This window comes from Cryptomeria japonica, chromosome 7 (assembly GCF_030272615.1).
Source record: "Cryptomeria japonica chromosome 7, Sugi_1.0, whole genome shotgun sequence".
Taxonomy (NCBI): Eukaryota; Viridiplantae; Streptophyta; class Pinopsida; order Cupressales; family Cupressaceae; genus Cryptomeria; species Cryptomeria japonica.
This window is the reverse complement of record NC_081411.1, coordinates 595616728-595618495: the sequence shown is the minus strand read 5'-3', so window position 1 is coordinate 595618495 and position 1768 is coordinate 595616728.

The following is a 1768-nucleotide window of genomic DNA, read 5'->3' as shown; positions in this document are numbered from 1 at the left end:
AACAACATCCCAAAAGCCATCTAGAAGCCACACCAACATCACTTATCACGTGCATCAAAAGATCTTCAACAAAACTCTGCCGGTAAAATCCTTACAGGTGACCCAAAGGCTTACTAGAACAAATGATAGTATCCGAGTCATCAAATCCTGAACCAACTGATCGTGATAGGCATCTGAATATTATGAATGACAGATCCAAATCAATTCCATAAACTAAAGCATACTGAAGCATACTGGATCAATATCATAATCCAACCACTCTACCGGAACCAACCAGAAACCGGTAAATAACCAAAACAATCGGTGTTGCCATCAATGACAAAACATCAATGCAACACATAATCAATTCCTCTAAATTGCCAACACATTTCAGATAATGTTCCTGATGGATTGCCACCTGTAAGAAGTATTAGTCATTGCATGGACCTGGTTCCCAGAGCTAGTTTGCCTAACAAAGTTGCACACCGAATGACACCGACATAGAATGAAGAACTGAATAGACAAGTGTAGGAGCTATGGAAGAAAGGTTTGATCAGAGAAAGTCTGAGCCCTTGTGCAACACCAACAGTATTAGCACCTAAGAAGAATGGAGAGTGGAGAATGTGCATTGATTCCAAAGCAATAAACAAGATCACAGTGAAATACCAGTTTCCTTTGCCTAGGATGGATGACATAATGGACTGTTTGAGCAAGACAAATACTTTACAAAGATAGATTTGAAGAGTGGATATTATCAGATCAAGATCAAAGAAGGAGAAGCGTGGAAGACAACATTCAAGACAAATGAAGGACTATATGAATGGTTAGTGATGCCTTTTGGGTTAACTAATGCACCGAGTACTTTCATGAGGCTGACGAATGAGGTATTGAAGAAATTCTTGGGTAAGTTTGTTATTGTATATTTGGATGACATTCTAATTTTTAGTAAGACAAAAAAGAAGCATTTGTTTCATTTGAGACAAGTTTTTCAAAGGTTGAGAGAAGAAAAGTTGCTTATAAATCTTAAGAAGTGTACTTTCATGAAAGATGAATTAGTCTATTTGGGATTTGTGATATGTGAGGATGGTTTGAAGATGGACCCTGAGAAAGTAAAAGCATTTGTTGAGTGGCCTACATCAGAAAGCATTGGAGAGGTAAGATCATTTCATGGATTGGCTAGTTTCTATTGGAAGTTCATAAAAAAATTCAGTTCAGTTTGTAACCCTATGACTGGGACCATGAGGGGAGATCAGAAGGAATTCAAGTGGACCACCAAAGCAAACAAAAGTTTTGAATTGTTGAAATGGAAAGTGATTGAGCAACCTGTGTTGGCTTTACCGGATTTCAATAAATTATTTCAAGTGAATTGTGATGCAAGTGGAACATCAATAGTAGCAGTCTTGAGTTAGGAAGGGAGAGTAATAGCTTATTTTAGTGAGAATTTGAATGATGCCCAAAGGAGATATTCAGTGTATGATCAAGAGTTTTATACCATAGTTCAAGCCTTGAAGAAGTGAAGACATTACCTATTGCATAAGGAGTTTGTGTTGTATATGGATCATCAAGCTTTGTAGTATTTGAACAGTCAGAGTAAGTTGAATCGGAGACATATGAGATGGGTAGAATTTTTGCAGAGTTACACCTTTGTGTTGAAGCATAGAAGTGGGAAATGTAACAAAGTTGCTGATGCACTGAGTAGGAGAAGGAATTTTCTGACAGAGATGGGAGTGACAGTATTGGGATTTGAGGAATTGAAGACCTTGTATGATGATGACCCGGATTTTGCAGA